This window comes from Paroedura picta, chromosome 11 (genome assembly GCF_049243985.1).
Source record: "Paroedura picta isolate Pp20150507F chromosome 11, Ppicta_v3.0, whole genome shotgun sequence".
Lineage (NCBI taxonomy): Eukaryota > Metazoa > Chordata > Lepidosauria > Squamata > Gekkonidae > Paroedura > Paroedura picta.
The window spans coordinates 27,420,078-27,438,028 of record NC_135379.1 but is presented as its reverse complement, the minus strand read 5'-3'; positions in this window follow the sequence as shown (position 1 = coordinate 27,438,028).

The following is a 17,951-nucleotide window of genomic DNA, read 5'->3' as shown; positions in this document are numbered from 1 at the left end:
TTTTACCGCTGCATCACACTGCCTGCTCATGTTTAGTTTACAATCCACAAGTACCCCAAGGTCTCGTTCACACACAGTGTTACCTAGAAGCGTATCCCCCATCCAGTAGGCATGCTTTTCATTTTTCTGACCCAGATGCAGAACTTTACACTTATCTTTATTAAATTGCATCTTGTTCTCATTTGCCCATTTTTCCATTGTGTTCAGATCTCGTTGAACATGAGAATACTGAATTCCTGTTCTGCCATGGAAGTTTGCTGACTCATCGCAAACTCAGTCTGCCCTACCTCACTGGGTTGTTGTGAAGATAAAATATAGAGGAGAACAATGTAAGGTATTTTGGGTTCCCACTGGGGGGAAATGGTGGGGTATAATTGAAGCAAATGAACAAACAACTCATTTGTGCTACATCCTCCTTTTAATGACAGAAATAAAATGGATTGTTAAAAACTTGCCAGTCCCTTTTAAAGTGACACACAAAACCTTTAGGTGGCAGCCAAGGGCTATAGTTTTAAGTTCTGATGCACTTTTTGTGTGTGGCTTATTGTTTCAAATTGGAACAGCAAATTCAGCAATCTATGCCACACTTATAAAAACAATTGGTTGATCACCAGCCAAGTATGATGGCTTGCGTAGTGGTACATTTTTCAGGGTTTTTTTTTCTCAAAGCAATGTAAAGTTTATGATGGTTGGTGTGCTTTACTAGGCAAACAAGAGGCAGCAAGATCATTAACAATTAAGGGGCAATCCACAAATATTCCCCTGCTGAGCCAGCCCTGCCTCCTCCTTTGCACCAGCACAAAAAAACCCCAAGCACCTAAAATAGGTTTGAGAAAGCACATGTCTCACCTGCCAAGCAAGGACTGCTCACATGATTGTGATGGGCTGGAATATTTGCACCCATCAAGAGGCTTGTGATTGTTGCCAACACTCATATCTACACAGTCTTGTTACACAGAAGGCAACAGTGTTTGGGCTTTACTGTGAGGACGGGACCTTCACATTGTGGTGTACTGCAGCAGCACATTAGCAGAGTGGGCCCAGAATGTCCAAAGTCAGCAGTGAGAACAGCAGAGGACAGGAATAGAAGAGCAAGTGTTCCTGCGTCATTGATGGTGACCCCAGCAAGAGGCTTTCAAGGCAGGGGAGGTTTGACATTGCCTTCCTCAGAGTCTTCCTTGGTGGCCTCTCATCCAAATACCGACCCTGCTTAGCTTCCAAGATCTGACAAGAACAATATTCACCATACCACCTTCCATTCTGGCCAAGTCTGCTTAGCTTCTATTTAATGTACCTATAAAACAAGTTACATCAGACTAGCTCAAGCACTGTGATCCAGTACTGTGAAAGCTTATATAACACTTTCCCAAATGCCTTTTCCCAATAGTTTTTCTGTTTTCTATAGCCTTACTTAAACTGGGTGGCTTCAAATAGTGCAATCCTATGCAGAGTTAATTCAGTGGACTTAAACTACAGTATCTCTGCATAGAGAGCAAGTTTGGTGTAGTAGTTAGGAGTGTGGACTTCTAATCTGGCATGCCGGGTTTGATTCTGCACTCCTCTACATGCAGCCAGCTGGGTGACCTTGGGTTCGCTACAGCACTGATAAAGCTCTTGATGGAGCAGTAATATCAGGGCTCTCTCAGCCTCAGCCACCTCACAGGGTTTCTGTTGTGGGGAGAGGAAAGGGAAGGCGACTGCAAGCCGCTTTGAGCCTCCTTCAGGTAGAGAAAAGTGGCATATAAGAACCAACTCCTCCTCCTCCTCCTTCTAGAATTGCCGCGTAAATCAGTCTCAGCACAACTTGCTCCTATCGACATTGGCAACTCAAGCCGGATGTATGAAGAAAGATGAACTGTTTGTCCATACAGGAATCTTTTGCATATCACCCAGCTTATAGATGCATATCTCCCTGCCTCAGAGATCAAAACATATTCATGAAGGTTAAATGTTCCTGGCTGGCTGTACTCAACTGTACTGAGCAAGGTCAGCAGGAGCACGTGCTAATTTACTACAGTCTGAGGTAGAAGGAGATGAAGACATGGGTACCCTCTTCATTTTTCTGAGGCCATCTCCTTTCCTCACTACTTTGTGGGACTTTTCAGGAAAAGGTCTACAGGGGCCAAGTCCTATAACCAGCCACCATCTGTTTTGAATTTCCTTTGATGCTGGCAAATTGTAATTATTTACATGCCATATTATTAGGCAATGAGTTTTCAGAAAGATTGCCAACTAAAAAACAATCTCAATTATTATCATGCAAACATTTTAATCTGATAGCCCAGGGCATCCCATTATATATGCATTTCCATCAGCAACAAAGTTACTCCGAATCTTAAGCCACATAGAACGGTGCTCCTTTTTATGTCTGTGACAATGTGTTGATGTTCTCTTTCCCTTCTGGGCTTGATGGTGGATTTGGGACACTTTGGGGAGAAATGGTTTTAAAAGGCAGTTCACCCAGAGAAAAAGAACTCAGGTGCTTCTTTTGTGGAATTAAGGAGGCAGCCCTTGAGGACAGGGCCAGGGGTAGTCAAACTGCGGCCCTCCAGATGCCCTGCATTTGCTGGCAGGGGCTCATGGGAATTGTAGTCCATGGACATCTGGAGGGCCATGGTTTGACTACCAAGCGATGCTTTGCATGGAAGTCAGGGTTCCGCCTGTGACTGCAGCATCCTATTTCAATCATCCTCATTAAAGGTAAAACCCTCTTGCCACCCTCTTGTGACTGCAGCAAGCTACCTGTCTGGGCCAAATGCCCTTTTCAGTCTTAAGCAATTGTAGACCACATTAAACTGACCACATTATATTTGTGCATTATTCTGATTGCATGTCCAAGCACATTGCTAGATCACCTTCTTTCCTTCCTAGCTGAAGCCCATTCACCACAAATGAATATTTCATTATTTTTAATTGAACAGAGAGAACTCCTACTAGCAAACCTAGCTTAAAACTATATACATTCTGTGTCATTTTTCAAAGCATCGTTTCTGCCGTTCAATTAGGTGCAGAAGTCAGGGTTTCCCTGTGTTGCATCACCGCTTTCGATATTCTGCGTTCTTAGAAGAGCAACTGCAGTTATTTGAAACATACTATTCCAAGCTACATCTGGAAACCATTTCTAGGCCCTTACCTCATGTTCTGTATTCTCATGTCAAGTAGATTTTAAAAGCATTCCTCCTTGGCTTCATGGTCTAGTATCTAACCTAAAAATAACAGTAGCTTGCCTAGTTTCGGAAACAGAACCACATCTTCTCATAGACTTCTCTCGAGATGTCAGTTGCCTCTTGAACTTAACCCACCCCTCTGTTCTGCCATCAAAAACATAACAGTGTAGCTCACAGTTATGTAATAGAGGTTTCCGTGACTCTTGTTAAATATTGTGCACACCAGCAGAAATGTGGACAGTTATCATCACTGGGAAAGAATCTGTCGACAACATTCATTTTATAGAATCAGAATCATAGAGTTGGAAGATAACGCCAGGGTCATCTGGTCTAACCCCCTGTACAATGCAGGAACTCAATTACCTGCCCACCCACAGTGACCCCAATTTCATGCCCAAGTGATCCTAACCACCACCAAAAATCTCCAGAATCCAGCCTGCCCTGGAGGAAATTCACCTACTATCCCACTGTGCCAATCAGCAATTCCTTGGTTATGCAAGGAATGGCCTCATGAGACAAACACTAAAACATCCCTTTCTGCCCACCCACTCACAATCTGCCTAAGTTCATAAAATCTGCATTTCTGTCAGATGGCTATCTAGTCTCTGCTTAAAAACTTCCAAAGAGAGAACCCACCGCCTCCCAAGGAAGCCTGCTCCACTGAGGAACCACTCTGTCAGGAACTTCTTCTGGACGTTTAGTCAAAAATTATTTTGAATTAATTTTAACCCATTGGTTCTGGTCCAATCCTCTGAAACAATAGAAAACAACTCTGCTCCATCTTCTTGATGACAGCCCTTCAAGTATTTGACGATAGTTCTCGATCCATCTAACAATCATAGGATCCATACTGCCTTTACCAAAAGTCTTCCTCTTAGTCAAAGATCTTAGAGAATGCAAATTGGAAATGAAAAAGAGAGAGAGACTACTCAGCACAGGAAAAGTATAAGTTATGATAGGCCACCTGCAAAAACTTTTTTATACATCAGATACTGGACTTGAATAGCTGACATAGAAATAGAAAACTTCATTACCACCAGATGAATCAGATGCTAGAACTGCCTTAAACCAGGGGTCCTCAACCCCCAGTCCGCGGCCCGGTACCGGGCCGCCAGTGGCCACGCCTTCCTCCCCCCACACAGCGAGAGGGGGGGAAGAAGCAGGCACGGCCGCCGGCACGCCAGCGACGCAAACACGCATGCGCGGAGCTGCTGCGCATGCGTGTTTGCGCCCCCTGCTGGCGAAAACGCGCACGCAGGCAGCTCTGCATATGCATGTTAGCGCCACCTAGTGGTGAAAACGTGCATGCGCGACAACTGCGTGTGCACATTTGCGAGCTCTCTCCCACTCTCGGAGGCAGTCCCCGACTACTAGAAGGTTGGGGACCGCTGCCTTAAACTATTACCAGAGTGCTTTTATTCTGTAACAACAGTAAATTAATACAAAGAAAATCCTGAGGTGTCATTGATCAAACTTTCATGAGGCTTTAAACAAAAACTTTATCCATTAGTTTACAAACATATTGTTATTGTTGCTGTTGTTGTTATTGTTGTTATTATTTTAATTTACTGCCCGCCACTCCCCAAAGGCTCGTGGTGGGTTACAGACATCTGAAGAAAACACCAATAAACCCCCTTAAAACAGTCCACCCAGAGAAAAAGAACTCTGCCTTTCTCAGCCTCAGCTACCTCACAGGGTGTCTGTTGTGGGGAGAGGAAAGGGAAGGCGACTGTAAGCCGCTTTAAGACTCCATCGGGTAGAGAAAAGTGGCATATAAGAACTAACTCTTCTTCTTCTGTCTGTCTGTCTCTTCAGATTACATGGGGTTACCTGTGCAGTTATTTGCACCCAGCACTTATCCACAGAGATAGATCCACAGAGAGTCCTTTCAGTTGAATGGACAAAAGACTTGAATCAGTGACTCCTTCCACCACCCAGATAAATTTATCAAACATTATAAGATGACAAGAATGGGGAAAGTGTCAAGGAAAAGAGAAACCAACAGCTTGTCTCCAGCTACAATAAAGCAGCAATATGTTGAGAATATAAGACTCCCTTAAAAACAAACAAACCAAAATCTTCTCTCCCCCCCCCCTCCATAGAAGCAAACAGTTGCTATGGAGACTGCCTGAAGGAGAGGCAAAATATAGACAGAATTCCCCAGAGGAATGAAATGAACTCATCATACGTCAACACTCACACTGTACAGAGGCTGACCATAAATCCTTTCCTTTTGTCTCAAAGATATATTTTGTGGAAATGCAGCACTAGATTCGAGCTACGTATCTCTAACTAGCAGCAATGGCAAGTTAATAGCAAAGAAAGTATTTTTGTTTCTGGCTGGTATTTGCAGCATAACTATCCTGTAGTCACAGGTGTTAACACCACCAAAGACACAACACCAGAGATAATCAAACAGTGAGAAACAAATGCTTGCAAGTGGGTGTTATTCCTCTGTCACTAGTGGGACAGGAGAATCTTTCAGTTATGGCAAGCAGCAGATTATTCCTAGCACGTGGAAAGGAACTAGTAGGCCCAAGGCCTAGGTGATGCTATATGGCAGGACTCAGGAAAAGTGGGATATGAAGCGTCTCTTGAAACAATCTCTTTAGCTCCTTTGCAGATCCATGTATATAGTCTTGCCTACAACCAAAGGTAATCCCTGGGACAAAGAACAAACCTGGGAGGTGCAAGTAATTTTTTTCCTCTTTAATTTTTCTAGTCTATAGAAATAGACTTTTCTACTGAATTGTCTACGAGCAGAACAGCAAAAAAAGCCAAAACAAAACAAAACCCAAGTTGATGCAGGAAGAAAGCAAATATGAGAACAATGATAATATGAAGATAAGAATTGGGAAAATATATTAAATTATAAAGAATTGGGGAAAAACAGACATCCCAGGATAAAGCTGTAAAGATTTATAAAACCAAAAGTGTTCTAATGTTATCATGCACTAAATAACTGACATGAAAAGGTCAACAAACAGCGCTGACTCATTTCTGGAAACACAAAGTAATAGATTAAGACAAAAAACCTGTCATAGATGGTGAGGGAGTAGTAATTTTGAGAAGTTACATCACAGCTTGTTGACACATGTTAAAAGCTACTGTGAGAACTAATTGTCTTAAAATTAAATACAATTACCTCGAACACACACCAACTCAGGAAGGACTAACCAAACCTTCAAACATATGTGGGTATTCCGTAGACTAGCAAATTCTGGCAGGGGCTCATAGGAATTGTAGTCCATGGACATCTGGAGGACCACAGGTTGACTACCTCTGGACTAGAGCATCAACCCAAGACAGCATGGCAGTCTTCACATATCCCATTCTTTCCTCTCAGGATGTTATCATGGTGGGTTGGAGAAGGATCAGTGAAAGACAGAAAAAAGAAGAGCGATACACGAGTTTCAGGAAGGGGAGTTAATCTGCAAGATTTGGGAGTAATAGGCAAATGCCCAGAATCCAGAGATATGGTCCTGCACCAGAAACCAAAAAGATAGAACATTTTCTTTGAACTATCAGAATAATTGGGCTGAGAATACCAGCATGGTGATACTTCATCTGATCTGTGTGCCAGGTTTAGGACCCACTTGCAAAGTAATGCCATACTACTTTCTCCCTCGTTAATATAAAAGATATGAATTTCACATTGGTTCAAGTTTAGTATAGTATTAATGATAAATACAAACAGGGAACCTGAAAGAACTTGTGGAACCCTTCTTATTATCCCCTGTATTCCCTCTCTATATATTTCTTCTTTTCCTTCTCTGGCATTCCCCACAGGCTCTCCTTTTTTCCTGCTTCCTGTTTTCCTGTTTTAACACTTTAAGAAATTCCAGAATCAAATAATGTGTAATTCAGAGCGCCAGCTACATATCCCTTCATGACTTGTTTCAAAAATTATTTCATCACAGTAAATTAACTGACATGCTCCAGAAATTATGAAGATTTATACATTATAAATAACTGAAAATAGTCACTTTGCTCAGAGTTTATTGCATGAGGAAGGGGCTGTAAAAATGACTGCTAACATATATCTTTAGAGATCACCTTGACTTGTCATTTCCATTAGATTTTAAAATAGCTAGGCTGGGCAAATTATAACAGGTCAGAAATTATTTTCCATCTTTTAGTATTAGCTAGGATTTTTTAAAATGGGGGCCCTGCTATTTCAGATTTTCACATGCCATTGTCCTTAAACCATTTAATTGCTTGTGGATGTCTGTTGTATATGCAGGCACGCGGGAGATCCTACAGAGAACCAAGCACATGGTCAGCACATATGGTCGGCGGTAGGATCGGGTAAACTTGGTCTCTAACCATCGCAGTCACCACAACAACCAATCAGTTTGAACTAATCAAGGGGGTCTGTGCCAATCACTCGCCACCCTGGCCAGCCCCATTGTTCTCTCTCTCTCTCTCTCTCTCTCTCAATGTCTAACAGAGGAAAGGGAATGCTGGTGTGAGAATCCATATTCAATATTCGAATTGGATTAAAACAACGCAATCTAGGAATTGACCACAGATATTCATTTCTTGGATGCTTTAGGATGCTTTGAGCTGGTCCTGCGTTGAGCAGGGGGTTGGACTAGATGGCCTGTATGGCCCCTTCCAACTCTATGATTCTGTGATTATTGCCACATTAGTGTATCTGCACGAAGTGTATAGAATTCCTCTACAGACATGCCAATAGTGCAGTCTGTGAGTTGGCTGAGACAGGGTGGAATAGAAGGCTCATAATAGTCTACCTTACATAAGATGGGGCACAGAGGCAAAAGTACACCTACTATGCTTCTAATGGTATACTGCTCAGATGGGGCTAAATCCAATGAACACAGATTAAGATCTCACTGACATTTCCCCACGATTATCTGGGAAATTGACAATATTAATTGATACTGCACATTGTTGGTTCTGGCCCCAACAAATATTAAATGATCGTATGGATGACCAGTTTCATATGAGGAGGGGCAGATATATCAGGTAGGGTTGCCAGATTTGGGTTGGGAAATACCTGGAGAACTTGGAAGTAGAGCTGGGAGTGGGCAGGGTTTGGGTCATAGAGGGACCTCAGTTGAGTCCAATGCTATGGAGTCCACCCTCCAAGCACCCGTTCTCTACAGAGGAACTGATTGCATTAGTCCGAAGATGAGCTATGATTCCAGGGGATCCCACTTGGGGACTGGTATCCCTAATGCCAGGTGAGTGGGGATATAAGCCACAATTCTTGCTTTTCTCTACAATGCATTGTCTCCTTCATCCTAGTGACTTGGATACCGGTACGGATGAGGAGGTAACTCTCCTTCTGATTAATTCACCTTTGTGTTTTCCTGTGAGGATGACTTTCCATCTATTAATGTGATTGAAATTTTTAACCAATATATTACATTTAACTGTGGAAATGCTTAGAAATCTGTGAGATGAAAATGATGAAATATACTATCATTATCCTAAAACAAAACCAAATTGGCAGTATCTGAAGAAGGAGGTGGAGAAAAAAAAAACATGTACATTCAGAACGTTGCAATGAACTGCTAAACATTAAGGCCAAATCATCATGGACATCCCCCCCCCCCCAAAAAAAAAGCCCAAACCCACACCTTTTAATTCTAGTCTTCATTTTATGGTACTGACAAAGTCAGAAGCAACAAGAGATAGGTCCATGTGCAGAAAAAACAACACATATTATTTGTAGTTGAACAGTGAATCAGTTCTGACATCACAACCATCCATTTTTAAATTAAATTTACTATGGTTACCGTGATCATGGGACATTCCACTAACTCTGTTTGTTAGGGAGTATTTCAAACCAGGATCTGAAAAAATGGATTGGATCCAATCAGCTTTTTTACTCAATCTTGTCCAATTTTTCTTCATACTACAGTGTCCATCCCACATTACTTTTGTACAGGAGGTTCCTATGACTCTCATCAAAGACCCCACCTTCCAAAAAAGCTTTGGATCCAACTCTATGGTCTGGAGTTGGTTTATCAATCACAGGTAGCCTTAACTATGATTTGACATTACAGTGCGCTTTTAAGAACACGCATGGGCCTAATCCTCATTGAGCAGCCTCTCTTGAATAGACCTGTTCAGGACTGCCCTCTTATGAACATGAACACATGAGTTTAATATTGGCTTGCTGATTTTTAACAACTTTCCCACCCTACCATGAGGACTGCGATACCAGCTGGATCTCCGAAGGGGAGGCAAGAACAAAGTAATACATTCAGCATTTATCAATATAAATCAGACTTTGAATCAAGTCCTGCAAACCTTGTTTTACAAAGTAGCTGTTGTTGGAATAAAACCAGAGTTTAGCATTATGTCTGAACCAAGCCACAATTCTTTAGCTCTTCCTGTAGATCTAGGAACATGAAGTCATTAAGAAAATGAGCTGCAAGACCAACGTTCCTTAGTTCTTCAAATATAATTTCAGCCACGATCCTGTTGAGTGTCCTCCGGGTGTCCTGCATCTCAGTTCCCATCATTAACAAAGGAGATAAGAATGCTAGCTACTTTTAAAGGGCTATTACAATGATGAATGTAATCATGAATTTGCAATGCTTTGAGTGTTTTACAGAGTACTCTATAAATATTAAGTAGTAGTATTATCATTCTCAATATACCTTTTGTTCCCTTTTTGGGTGCATGCATCTGTCTTTCCCCTCCAGCTCCTCCTTCAATAATTCTGGATGTCAGTCTTTTGAAGTTAATCTTGCTGTCCCGAGGGAGTAGAGAGCATAAAGGGAAATATTATTTCGGGAAGAAAGACTGTGCAGGCAGTTGTACAAATCACTATTTAAATTTGCCAGCAGCAGATGGAAGCTGATGTTATGTTGAAGTGGGGAACGGGCAAAACCTCTTACAGTTTTGAGAATGTAAAAGCCACAACACCTGGCATGTGACAAAAATGGAATAGATGGGAATCTAAAAAGCAAATTGTTACGAGGGAACCTGGAAGTGTAATGCCCTAACTGGACAGAACTGGGGACTGAAGAATGAGTCCAAACTTGCCTCCATAATCAAACATTCAACATCCCATTGCAGTAACTGAAAATCAACTTCAGTCTGTTTGCTCCACGTTGAAAAGGGATGATTTTTATTTGCATTTGAAACATGAGGCAATCATTTCCATATGAGCTGCACACATGCTCCAGCGGCTTCTATTTACTAGCTCCACAGTGCAGTCCTAATCATAGAACCATAGAGGTGGAAGGAACCTCCAGAGTTATCTAGTGCAACCTCTTGCAGAATGTAGGAAATTTGCAACTACCTGCCCACCCACAGTGCCATGAATTCCATGCCCAGATGATGTCCCCCCCTCCCAAAAAAAGCCAGAATCCATGCCAGTATGGCCTGGAGTAAATGTGCCTCTTGGCCCCAAATTGGTGATCAGCATTTTCCTGGGCATGCAAGAAAGGGCCACAAGAGCCAAGCACAGACACAATCCCTTCTGCCCACCCACACACAATCTGCCTAAATTCACAGAATCAGCATTTTTGTGAGGTGGGTATCTGGCCTCTGCTTAAAAACTTCCAAGGAAGGAGAACTCACCACCTCCTGACGAAGCCTGTTCCACTGGGACACTCTAACTGTCAGGAACTTCTTTCAGATGTTTAGCCAAAAATTCCCTTGAATCAATTTCATCCCATTGGTTCTGATCTGACCCTCTGGGGCAACAGAAAACTACTGCTCCATCCTCTATATGACAGCTCTTCAAGTACTTGGCTATCATATCACCTGTTATCATCTTCTCTCTCGGCTAAACAGATAAAACTCTCTCAAACTTTCCTCATACGACTTGGTCTCCAAATACCTCACCATTTTTGTTGCTCTCCTCTAGACTCGCTCCAGTCTACATCCTTCTTCAATTGTGAAGCCCAAAATTGAACACAGTATTCTAAGCGAGATGTAACCAGACCAGAGTATAGCAGTAACATCACCTTGCACGATCTGGGTACTATACTTCTTTTGATACAGCCCCAAATCCCATTTGCCTGTTTAGTCTCACATGTTCAGTATATAGTCTGGTAAGATCCTTAGATCCTTTTTGAATATATTACTGCCAAGACAGGTCTCACCCATTCTATAACTATGTATTTGATTTCTCCGACCTAAATACAGAACTTTACATTTTTCACTATTGAAATTCAATTGTTTATTTTAGCCCTGTTATTCAGACTGTCAAGATCATCCTAAGCAGAGTTATAGTCTTCTCAACCCAATGGATTTAGAAAGGCGTAACTCCTTTCTGGAGTGCAGTGCCAGCCTCTGAAAGACAGAGAAGCTATGAGAATGAAAAAAGCAGACGAGAAACTCTTAAGCTGCAGCCCTAAAAACACCTTCCTGGGAGTAATCCATATGAATAAAATGGCACTTACTTTCGAGTAGAACTGCTTAAGCGTGTTCCCATACATTCCCATTTTTAAGAACAAATTTGAAAATAAACAGTGGCACAAGATCCTGAAAAGTCCAACGTGAGAATTGTTCACTTACAAGTTTGTAGAATTATCTTTAAAAGGTTACATCCTTTAAAACAACAATTCTTCTTTGCCCTTAAAAACAGTACTTAGCTAGCCATGTGCATAAGGTATGCTAGATTTTCCAAGACCAATTAATCAGGAATTAAAAGAAAATTTTCTCTGCACCAAACCATTGATCATTTAACGGCTCATTTTATTTAATTTATTTAATACTATTTAATTTAAAATCTTCTAGGATTAAAGCCCATTGCAGTCTTAAATGCAACAGGTGCTAGCATGGGGGTGAGGGAGTGCTGGGGGAAACTCCTGTCCCCGCTCTCCTGGGCAGCCCTCCCGCCAGCACCCCACCCTGAGCCAAAAAGGCTAAGCTGTGCACGTCCTGATTGGCCTGTGAACCAGAAGCAGAGGCCGGACACTCTCCACCCAGGAGGCCTCTGGTCAAATATTATAGGTAGCTAAGTGTTACAGACGTGGTTCACAAAAACAGTTGGGTTTTTACTTAATTTGAAAGACTTGAGATCTAATTTCTCCAGAATTGCAGTCACCATGGGATTGTTAGGGGGCCACTGGGGGGGGGTGTCTGCTGACAGTTGCATCCCCCCCTCTTTTTCAGTTTTGCTGCTGGAGTGCATGGGACATGGACTACATTATACTAAAGTTGCTCTGACTTTAGCATTGACCCATCGGAAACAGAAGAAATGTGAATTGTGGCCTGTGACGTGATCTGCCCTGGTTCCTTTTTCATAATACGTCATAAACCATGTTCCTGGCTTCTGCAGTATCTCCCTGCAGACCACCAGAGGAACTCCCATGGTAGAAAACCTTGCCTCCCATCAAGACAACCATGTGTGTTCTCCAAGGCATTGTGTGTTCTCCAAGGCATTGTGACTGCAAACTGATGGTGACAGCAGGTCCAAATCAAGGCCACCTTTCAAAGGAAGAGTATCTACCTGGTGAACTGTCAGTACATGGGAAGAATGACATTGCCAGTAAGGAAAGCAGAGGACAGGATGGCTGAACTGGAGGATTCTTGAGGACAGATACTCTCAGATGCAGCTAGCCTAAGGAAGGGAGAGGGAGAAACTTTGCACAAAGAAAATAATCTCCCAGAACTTGCTGTCTTTTGCTGTTCTCAGCTTTTGGACCCATCCTCTGCAACTCTCTCTTGAAGAGTTCCTAGTCAAGCCAAGCCCTTAGTGCTTTCCAAGCAGAAGTCTGGCCGAACTGTGATGCTCACATTCAGCACCATGGCCCACTTATCTGTTTGATTAATGCTATTCTTTAACCCATATTTTTTTTCTTTGCCATTGTCATTGTAAATCAAGTATGGCTGTCTGAAAATGGCTCGAGGCAAACAGCATAAAAGACCCCGGGGAATATAATTAGCAAGCCCTTTAAAAAATGGCATGACCCCAGAAGATCAATTCACAACTCATTATTTAAGGCTTTTGCTATAACTCTAACAATTGCCATCATGCTGGATATTATTGACAAACTTCAGTGCTTAAACTGAATGCCATCAAAATCTTCAGTCCCAGCTTTGATTGACAATGGGAGAAGACTGTTTTAGGGGTGGGTACATTCAGGCAGATGCTGAGGTCTGTAAGCTGCTTGGAGACTCCGTTGGGTACTGAAAAACGGGATATAAAAACAAACTCTTCTCCTTAAGACTATAAAAGTTATATTCTGGGTATAAGCGTTTGTGTGTATGCACACTTCTTCAGATACATAGGGTGGTAAGTGTGAAATAGGTTTTTGGTAGTGGGGAGCATCAATTGATATCCTTAGTCTATACACAGTATGGCATGTGCTTAGAGTGTTGGAGTAAGATCAGAGAAACCCCTGTTAAAATCCCCACTCTGACATGGAAGCTTCCTGGGTGAAATTGGGCCAGTAGCTGCCTCATAGCCTAACCAAACTCACAGGCAAAGATGGCAGATCGGAAGGATACCAGGGGTGCTGGAGGAGTGATAAGTAGTCAGTAGTAGGTAATCAGCAATGGGGACATAATTAAGTATGGACATACACCCATCCATGTGTATGAGACAGAGTCTTGTTTATGTATTATGTGATAGGTCAAAAAAGAGTACCAGATCAAATTATTCAAAATTTAGATACTCATCTTTGAATAGATTCCAAGTACGCAGTGGATTCATCTATGAAGGATCACCATGTCTGTCACTCTTTGAAGCTCAATTTATTCTACTATCATTATCAAGAGCTACAAAGCCTTTCTACAAAGAGAGAGAATGAAAGCTGCCCTCTTCCGCAACCGTGTTTATAAGTATCAGCAGTTTGCTCCCAAACCAAAGGATGTTGGCAGAGTGGAACAACTGCTACAACAGCGCCAACTTGTGGCTGACTTTAGAATTGGACAATTTATGTTCAGTCAAGGAAATAACAAACCACAGGTGGACGTATTTTCTTACCAAGTTAAAAGAACCCCCTAGTTCTTTTTTAAAAGTGAGTTAAAGTGATTCAGCAAATCAAAGATAGTTATGATAACTAAATTTTATACTTCCTCAACCTGTTAATTCACCCCTTTATTATACTAAGACTGGTAGCAATTCCTGGATATCCAAAACAAGACTAAAAATATGGGTCTCTGCTAAGCTATCTGACTTTCTGTAGATTATTGTTTACACGCCTCTATTACATTATGCAGAAACATTCCCCAGCTTAACAAAAGTGGCTGCATTATGAAGTTCTATCTCTGAGCTGTTTGCACTGTAGAAGATTTGTCAAGGCATCTGTTGTGTATGTAGCCACCCGAACGTTCCTATAGAGGACCGAGCTTGAGGACCAAGGCAGGATTGAAGCTAGCATGGCATTGGCGAACGGGCTGTAGGAATCCCCGCTGTGGGATCCAGTGGTTTCAAACTAATCAAGTGGGATCTAGCCAATTGTGCATGGCCATGCAACGATCTTTTATTCCTGTGGTAAAAAAATTTAAGGGGTTTTGGGAATGGGTTTTCAGTGCAGTCTTGGTGAAGGTGATGCTGGAGGAAGCCCTGACCAAAGAGACAGCCATCCAGGACACAAGGTAGGTTCATGGCTACAGCCCTCAGCTGCACCACTGTTCCTGAGCAGCCACCATGTATCATGAGGCCGTCTCCTCCTCTGTTGAGTCCAGCAAGGATGATGAGGAGTTTCCAGGCCCTTCATCCCCAATGCTCTACTTCACACACCACCAGCAGCTGTGCCAGCTATGATGGCTCACATGCACCCCAGTCATGCAAATTCCGTGATGCCCTATGCTGGGTATGTGGAAAGAAGGGGCACATCTCCAGGATGTACCTCTTCAAGGGAGCCAGTGGGAGTCTTGGTCCCTTGGGGAGCCCAGTGCCACTGACTTGGACAATATCAACAAAAAAGTTCCAGACGGCAACCATCTCATCCATTGGCCATGTGTCTTCCACCACCATCAACAACACACAGTTCATCACGGAGCCAAAGGTCAACAGTGAAGGGTCACCCAGCGAGTTGGAGCTCAAACCAGCTCATCACTCTCCATCATCTCTGGTTCCACTATTCAGTGAGTTTGCCCAAATGGGGGCCATGATTACGTCCCCTGCCTATCACCCTGAAGGACTTCCAGGTTACTGAGGTCCCAGTCTGTGGCATTGGGGACTTCCACGTATCATATAGGTTCTTCTCCAGCCCTCTGTGACTGGTTGTGGTTAAGGGGAAATGTGCCAGTCTCCTTGGCCTCGAATGGGTGAGACCCCTAGGGGTCCTCATCACTGGCACAACCAGATCCAGGCCACTGCCCTCGCAGACATCTGCACAGAGTTCCCAGCCATCTTTGACCGGTCACTGGCAAACTACACCAGTCCACCAATCACCCTTGCCCTGCAGATAGGTCCAATCTAGCTAAAGGCCTGGCCGGTTCCCTTTGCTGTCATACCCAAAATAGATGTTGAGCTGGACTGGCTAGTCAAGCAAGGCATCCTCGAGCTGGTCCCCAATGCCCATTGGGAGATGCCCATTGTCATTCTGCTCAAGTCCAACAGGGAAATCAAGATCTGTGTCAACTTCAAGTGCATAGTTAACAAGGCTCTCCAGCAACATTATCAGCCACCTCCTGGCATCCCTTGCAGTTGGTAAGGTCTTTTTGAAGTTGGAACTTGTGCAGGCCTACCAGCAGCTGCCCGTGAATGATGCATCTGCTGATGGGCAGACCATTGTGACATACCGTGGCACCTTGAAGGTCAAGTGCATCCAGTTTGGTGTAAATGTGGCTCCTGGGGTCTTCCAAAACCTTATGGAAGACCTCCTCAAGTGCATTCCAGGTGTCATCCTGTACTTTGATGCTGTCTTTCTTGCCAGGAGGAATGAAGCAGAGCTTGCCACCTGTCTTTGTGAGGTCCTCAGTCACTTCCAGGATGACAGCCTCAGGGTTAAGTGAGAGAAAGGCCACATTGATGTACCTTCTGTGAAGTTCCTGGGATTCCTGATCAACGCAGCTGGCATATACTCAACTTCTGTGAAGGTAAAAGCTATCCAGCTGCCCCTCTGCCTCAGTCTAAGCATGACCTGCAAGCCTTTCTGGGACTTTTAACCTCTATCACTCATTCCTACCCAACAAGGCTATGGTTGCTGAGCCACTACATTGGCTGCTGGATAAGAATACACCCTGGCTCTGGCACAGCCATCTTGGATAACGGGGCACAATTTATGTCTGCGGAATTCAAGGCTCTCCTGGAAGACCCCTTGTTCCATCACATCACCTCCATGCCCTTCCACCCCGCAGCTAACGGGCAAGCAGAGCACATGGTCTGCATGGCCAAGAACAAGCTCTCCTGCCTCACACAGGGGGACTGAAGGAAAGGCTCTGTCAGTAAAAGCTTATTGGCAGAAGACACACTTTGCAGTCATGGGTTTCCAAGTTCCATTTCCTGGCTTCTCCTGGTGAAAAGGAGCTCAGATAGCAGTGCTGAGAAACACCTCTGCTTGAACGTTTGGCGAACCATTGTCAGTAAGAATAGATAACAATGGGCCAGCAAAACAGTTTTACACATTGTAATACAACTCCATACGATCAGATATGTTAGTTGGCACATTCATTCTGCAGCTATTGCTGTGGTTCATAAAGGACACACCCTTGTTCTGTTGCAATGCAAGCCTGTCTGTTGACTGTTTCATTCAGTTTATTGTTCAGCACTCATACAGCCTAATCATAGTGGCTTGATAGCTGCAAATAAGCCTGATTGTCTACCCGACTGAAATGTGGAAAGAATGTTGTCAGATGAATCAGCAAACAGATGCTGTTGCTTTTGTCCTCCTCTATAGTGTGTGCACACAAATACTCTGATTAATCAATTAAGCACACTCCAAATTACTTACTAGCCATTCACACAATACTGAACTTCCCAGTGATCTAATGAGGCAAGTCAATGCAGGATATATTGGAGGGGGGGGGGCAGTGATATAATCCTTGTGGATTCATCATTTGACATTCAAAAGAGAGGGGAAAGGGGAAATCATGAGGAATCTTTCATAGTTGTGCAGTAGAGCAGTGGTCCCCAACCTTTTTATTACCGGAGACCGGTCAACGCTTGACAATTTTACTGAGGCCTGGGGGGGGGGGGGGTTAGTCATTTGCCAAGGGACGTTGCCTCTGCCACCTGAGCCCCTGCTCCACTTGCTTTCCCACTGACACCCCTGACTTCCTGCTACCCACTGGGGAGCACTGCTAGTAGCAGCTGCACAGTGCCATGCCAAGGGGGAGCCCCAGCCATGGGAGCCGCCGGAGAGCACCAAAGGTGAGCTGGTGGCAGGGCAGACAAGGAGGAGCTACGGCCCGGTACCGACTGGTCTACGAACCAGTACCGGTCCCCGGACCGGGGGTTGGGGACCACTGCAGTAGAGGTTACTCTTGAAATATCTGAGAACCTCCAAAGTCAGATATGTTTGTTATACCATTAGGATGAAGCCCAACAAAGAAGTTCTAGTTACTCTGTCAAATGACAAAACAGTGAGCTTCCTATTCGACATCCAGTTGTTTTGCGGAGAATTTATTGATATGCCTCAGCCAAGGCATGGAGTGCTAAGAATCCTTCCTGTAAAGCCAGGTCCAGAGTGGGATTGCGCCTGCTGAGTCCACGGACGTAAGGGCAAAGAAAAGGCAAGCAGGGATGGCTCCCGGGAAGCTGGGCAGGCTTCATCCCTTGAGAACATTATCCCAAAAGGGTTATTTGGAAAAATATAAATGGCTCATGGTGTCCCGGTTTGAATCTCCGCTCTGCCATGGGAGCTTGCAAGGGTAAGTATTGTGAGATTAAAGAGGAGA